This window comes from Gossypium arboreum, chromosome 6 (genome assembly GCF_025698485.1).
Source record: "Gossypium arboreum isolate Shixiya-1 chromosome 6, ASM2569848v2, whole genome shotgun sequence".
In the NCBI taxonomy this organism is placed as follows: Eukaryota; Viridiplantae; Streptophyta; class Magnoliopsida; order Malvales; family Malvaceae; genus Gossypium; species Gossypium arboreum.
Window position 1 is genome coordinate 115,584,967 of NC_069075.1, and position 5,950 is coordinate 115,590,916.

A 5,950-nucleotide genomic window follows, 5' to 3' on the forward strand; every position below is an offset into this window, starting at 1 on the left:
AGGCTGTAGGCCTAGTATATGATGACTCCATAAAACTTAATTAATTTATTAAAGATCGTGGACAAGCCATAGGGTTAAGGTGTGGCAACAAGTATATGCATGTCTAGGATTGGATCTACGGAGGGCTGGTACTTAAGCGGTCTTAATGACCCACCTCCTCTTCTTCGGAATCCTACTTGGTGCATAGTATTTGTTCACCTTAGCTCACGAGATTTGTTAACGAGCCAAGGTAAGTGAAAACCGTAATAAAGGGAAAATTACAGAAATGCCTCTAAGGGAGAAAATGACCAAAATACCCTTATGTGTTGAATGTAAGTTTAATGGATGTGACATGCATATCTGCTGCATACAAATGGTATTCTGCTTATGTTGCATATGGGTTGGGAATTATGGAACGGAGGAAGTATATGAGGATCGCATGGTTGTCTGATAATCGTGGATCCACTGACGGCTTTGAAGCCCAATATGTAAATGAAGGTAGTTCCGTAATCGGGCTACCCTGGATGTGTATCGGTTTGGTGGGTCGATATTTATATCCCTACATGATATGTATTGGGGGACAGAGTTGGTGTATAGCGGATGGATTATTGGGATGGGATTGCACTGCATTTCATTACATCTATGATGTATGGTGGTTGATGTATGCTTAATGTTTGTTCGAGGGATGTACACACTAAGTTTGCGAAAACTCACCCCCTCTTTTATTTTTCTTAGGTGATGCTCAATAGGAGATTCGATGTCTGGAGGGACTCTGGGTGGCCAGCTAGTAAGACAGCTTGGACTTGTTTGTTCTACTAAAAAAAAAGAACAGCATTTAGTTTCTGATTTATTAAGTGATTTTAGACTGGATTGTAATAGGGCCTCCCCTTTTTCTTATTATTTGGATTATTATTTTTATGCGATGTAATTATGAGAGGTTGAACATGGTTTCTTGAATTTTAGCATGTTTACTATGTTTCCGTAACTAAAATGATAAGTTTTCTTAAATTAAATGTTTTAAACAAAGCTTTCGCAACTGAAAAGACTGTTTGCATAAGATAACTAATGTTTCATATCTTAAGGAAGGGTTTTCAATGAAAACAAGGTTTTCGCTTAAACACTTCAATGTGACATGCCAGATTCGGCCATAGCGTCCGGGCCGGGTTTGGAGTGTTACATGTAGTATGGTAGAGAAAACTGCATTTAGCTCCACATGCGACGCTTCATCCAACTTCCGCTTATTTGTTAAAAGCTCCTTTAAGAATTTGGCTGTGTTTGGCATCTGTGAAAGAGCTTCAATAAACGGTAAGTTAATATGTAATTTCTTTAATAATTTAAGGAATTTACCAAATTGTTCGTCTGTGCGATCTTTTCTTGTCGCATTGGGATAAGGCACACGAGGTCTGTACTCTTTACTTACCGGTGTTTGTTCACTGTGGTCTTCCTCACCTTTGCTATTACTTGCCACAATTCCTTGCCTCAGTTCTGGTTCAGGTTGCACTAACCCTTCCTTGTCTTGGATGGTAATTGCGTTGAGTTGTTTCCTTGGGTTAGATTCAGTGTTACTCGACAGGCTACCTTGTGGTTGTTTAGAAATTAGTTTGGTGAGTTGTCCTATCTGAGTTTTGAGCCCTTGGATCGACTCTTGTTGATTCGTAAGTGCTATCTCGGTATTCTGAAAATGAGTTTCTGACACCGAGATGAATTTTGTTAGCATCTCCTCAAGGTTTGGCTTTTTCCCTTGTTGGTTGGGTGGTTGTTGTAAGCCTGGAGGTGGTGGTGGTCTCTAATTCCCTTGGCCTCCCCATGAGAAATTTGGGTGGTTCCTCCAACCTGCATTGTAAGTATTACTATAAGGATTATTTTGAGATTGAGGATTATTACCCATGTAATTTAACTGTTCGTTCTCCATGTTGTAGCCATAGGGTAGGTATTCTAAATTGCTTGATCCACCTTCACTTGCTTCGCACTGCATTATTGGGTGAACCTGTGAAGAACCAAGAAAACTGTCAATTTTTCTATTCAAAAGTTCTACCTGATTAGAGAGCATGGTGACCGAATAGACGTTAAAAATGCCGACTATTTTCGTTGGCTTTGTCCTCATGTCTTGCCACTGATAATTATTCATTGACATCTCTTTTATAAATTCATAAGCATCCTCAGGTGTCTTACTATTGATAGTTCCACCAGCAACTGTGTCAGTCATCTGTCTAGTCGAAGGATTCAGGCCATTGTGAAATGTTTGAACCTGTAGCCAGAATGGTAACCCATGGTGAGGGCATGTCCATAAAAGGTCATTGTATCTCTCCCATGCATTATAGAGTGTTTCTAAATCCATTTGCACAAAAGAAGAGATATTATTACGTAATTTAGTCGTTTTAGCCGGCAGAAAATATTTTAATAAAAACTTTTCAGTCATTTGTTCCCAAGTAGTGATTGACCCTCATGGTAATGAGTTCAACCACTATTTAGCTTTGTTCCACAATGAAAAAGGGAATAACCGAAGGCGAATGGTATCATCAGAAACGCCATTAATTTTAAACATGTCGCAAAATTTTAAGAAATTTGCCAAATGAGCATTTGGGTCCTCGTCCTGTAAACCATCAAATTGAACAAACTGTTGGATCATTTGAATGGTGTTAGGTTTCAGTTCAAAATTATTCGCAGCAACAGCAGGCCTAACTATGCTCGATTCAGTTCCTGTTAAAGAAGGTTTAGCATAATCATACATAGTACATGGAGCAGGATTTTGATTTACTGGATCAGCGGCAATCGCAGGAGGTAGTGGATTTTCCTGGTTTTCAGCCATCTCCTCGGTTGTGGTTGAAGTATCGTCCTCTTGCTCTTTCTCTATATATCTTAAGCTTCGCCTTATTTCTCTTCGGTTTCTGCGAACTGTGCGATCGATCTCACTATCAAACATTAATGGTCCCGACGGGTTTCTTCTATTCATACACTATAAAAACCTATCAGGAGCGAATAAAAGAAAATTTTGAAAAGAAAATAAAAATTTAAATTGCAAATAAAGTAAAATGGCTAAAGTAATAAAAATCGAGTGTTCTTAATATCTTAATTCCCTGGCAACGGCGCCAAAAACTTGATACGTGATATTTGTGATAGGTTTTAAAATTTTATAATTAATCGTTCTTGAAACTAACTATTATCACAATGAAGGCAAGTGTACCTATCAAACAATAGTATAGTTTTAGCAAGACCAGATTGTCGAACCCAAAAGAACCAAGAGTACTAGTAATTACTTCATTTTTATTATCTAGGCTAAAAATTAAGGGGTTTGTTTATCTAAACTAATTAACTAAACTAAGGATGCATAGAGAGAAAATTGGGAAAAGCTTTTGGGAGAACTCGATTGATTAAGACAATACCCAAGGAAAAATCCACCTAGACTTCACTTGTTATTTGACTCTGAATCAGAAGATTTATTCATTTGACTTGATCCGTAGAAATCCCTAAGTTATATTATTATCTCTCTTGAGACTAATAACGTCTAACCCTTGGTTGATTAATTGAAATCTCTTTCTAATTAACACCCTAGTGTTGCATTAACTCGATCTATGGATCCTCTTATCAGGTTTCACCCTAATCCGGCAAAATCATATCGCCCTATCTCTACGCGTGTAATCAACTCCGCTTAATTACGACAAATTTACTCTTAGACAGGGTCTTTCCTCCTCTGAATAAGAGCATTAACTTGAATCAATATCCTAGAATATTAAAACAAGATTAAGAACACATAATTAAGAATAAATCAAAATTTATCAGATAATTCAGATAATAATAACAAGATCTATCGTAGGTTTCATTCCCCTTAGGTAATTAGGGGGTTTAGTTCATAATTATGAAAGAAAACATATCAAAAGAGTAAAGATAACAAAACATAAAGAAAACCCAAAACTCCTGAATGGAAATTGAAAGGAGATCTTCAGTCTTGACGATGAATCCGGCTTCTGAGATGGATCAATCGGCTTCCCTTGAATAATTCCTTACCTCTTCCTCTGTGTGTCTATTCTAAGTGCCTCCTCAGGTGTTTAAATAGGCTTTTGAATGCCTCAAAGCCCTCAAAAGTGGCCTTTTCCGAATAGGACTATACTTGGGCTTGACAGGGGCATGCCCGTGTGACACTCCCGTGTGCGATTGCTCCAGACCGTGGTCAAGGCTGTTAAATAGGCATGAGCGTGTAGTCTACCCATGTAAGTCGTGCTTCGATCTTGGAAAATGGACACGGCCGTGTGGCTTACTTATGTGAGGAAGTCCAGGCCATGTTGATTTCCCATGTTGGTCCATTTGCTCCATTTTCGGCCCGTTTCTTGCTCTTTTTGCTCTCCTATGCTCACCTAAGTATAAAACATGAAATTAAAGAATTAGGAGCATCGAATTCACCAAATCTAAGGAGAAACCATCCATAAATGTGCTAAGAATGGGATAAAAATATGTATAAATTACAATTTATCATGATGATTCAATCATAGCTGAGTTAAAAGCTAGACCAACATTTCGGCAACAAATTTGTGAAGCCTAGAAGTAGGATGAAAAGTTACAGGCTAAATGAGCACACAGCGGGTTAGATCCTATTTTTGAGTTTCAGATCGATTCAAATGGTTGTTTGTTATTCTAAAACAGAATATGTGTACCGAAGAATTCAGAATTGGTACAAAAGGTTCTACACAAAGCACACTATGGTATAATGTTGGTACATCCCTGTAGTAACAAAATGTACAATGACTTGAAGGAAATGTATTGGTGGCAAGGAATGAAAAGAGACATTTCTGAATTTGTATCTAAATGTTTAATCTATCAGTAAGTAAAGGATGAACACCAAGTACCTTGGGATTTTGTAGCCAATTACAATCCCAGAGTGAAATTGGGAAAGAATTACTATAGACTTCGTATCGGGACTACCCTTGTCGCTGAAAAATAAAGATGCCGTATGGGTGATTGTTGATAACTTAACGAAGTCAGTGCACTTAATCCCAGTACGTATGGACTATTCATTGTATAGATTTGCTGAATTAAATGTTTTTGAGATTGTAAAACTACATGGGGTGCCAATATCCATTATTTTAGATAGAGGTCCTCAGTTTACGTCCCGATTTTGGGGTAAATTACAAGAAACTCTGGGCACTCAGTTATGTTTTAGTACTGTGTTCCATCCGTAAAATGATGGACAGTCTGAACATGTGATATAGATTTTAGAAGATATGTTTTGATGTTATGTACTTGAATTTGGAGGTAACTGGGAAAAATACATGTCTTTGATTGAATTTGCTTACAATAATTGTTATCAATCTAGTATTAAAATGGCACTGTATAAGGTTCTATATGGTCGGAAATGTAGAACTCCATTATATTGGACAGAGTTAAGTGGGAAAAAGATATACGGAGTTGACTTGATTCATGAAACATAAGAAAAGGTGAAGACAATTTGAGACAGTTTGAAAGCAGCCTTAGACCGTCAAAAGTCCTACGCTGATTTGAAACGAAAAAAGGTAGAGCGAGAAGAAGATACTCAAACCCCAACCGAAGAGATCACTGAAAACCCAGGCGATCAGCTGCCTCCTGCAATTGCAGCTAATCAAAATACTGCTCCACGCACTATGTTTTATTATGTTAAACCTTCCTTAATAGGAACTGAGTCTAGTATAGTTAGACCTGCTATTGCTACGAATAATTTCAAACAAAAACCTAACACAATACAGATGATTCAGCAGTTTGTTCAGTTTGATGGTTTGCAAGATGAGGATCCCAACACGCACTTGGCGAATTTTCTTGAATTTTGCGATACATTCAAAATCAATGGCATTTCTGATGATGCCATTTGTCTTTGGTTTTTTCCCTTTTCAGTGAGAAACAAACTAAACATTGGTTGAACTCGTTACTACAAGGGTCTATCACTACTTGGGAACAAATGATCGAGAAATTTTTACTAAAATATTTTCTGCCGGCTAAAATGGAT

At 37.6% G+C, this 5,950-nt stretch overlaps 1 non-coding gene across 1 annotated transcript; it reads left to right on the plus strand.

The window, feature by feature from the left end:
* Positions 1–2,243: 2,243 nt before the first annotated feature.
* Positions 2,244–2,350, plus strand: LOC128294427 (small nucleolar RNA R71). The gene has a single exon (XR_008284738.1). It is a non-coding gene; the product is annotated as a small nucleolar RNA R71 (small nucleolar RNA).
* The last annotated feature ends 3,600 nt before the right edge of the window (positions 2,351–5,950 follow it).